This window comes from Nannospalax galili, unplaced genomic scaffold (genome assembly GCF_000622305.1).
Source record: "Nannospalax galili isolate Female #2095 unplaced genomic scaffold, S.galili_v1.0 scaffold342, whole genome shotgun sequence".
NCBI classification, from domain to species: Eukaryota; Metazoa; Chordata; class Mammalia; order Rodentia; family Spalacidae; genus Nannospalax; species Nannospalax galili.
In genome coordinates, this window is record NW_008349359.1 from 2,336,916 (window position 1) to 2,337,344 (window position 429).

General features: G+C 49.7%; 1 protein-coding gene across 1 annotated transcript in view; it reads left to right on the forward strand.

The window, feature by feature from the left end:
* Positions 1–429, forward strand: part of Haus2 (HAUS augmin like complex subunit 2) — a 25,674-nt gene that overhangs the window by 6,784 nt on the left and 18,461 nt on the right. The window lies entirely within an intron of this gene.

Below are 429 nucleotides of genomic sequence, written 5' to 3' on the forward strand. Positions count from 1 at the left end.
CGGTCCTTCTTTCATTCATCCACCCGCTGCACCCACCATTCTCACTTTTGGGATCCCTGAACACAGACACAGACAATACACAGAACAGAGAATTTTTTGGCGTGCGTCCCTTAACTCAAGAACTGAAAGTACAGAGTGGGAGGGGAGTATAAAAGCCAAACTCCCTTCTTCACCCGGGGGAAGGAAGGCTACGCCGTCTTCCCTATTCCAGACCACTCCGGTCCTTAAGGCCAGAGTGTCAGAACCAGGGGCCTCTGGACACGTCTGCCACTCCCACTGGTTTCCAGAATACAGACTTACAGGTCCTGCACAGGCACAATTGTTCAGACGGAACGTTCCCAGAACAAGAAATACAAGAAATGACTTACAGACATTAAGACCAAGACAAACTACAAGACGTCCTTACCTCCTGCTGATCTGAGGAAATGG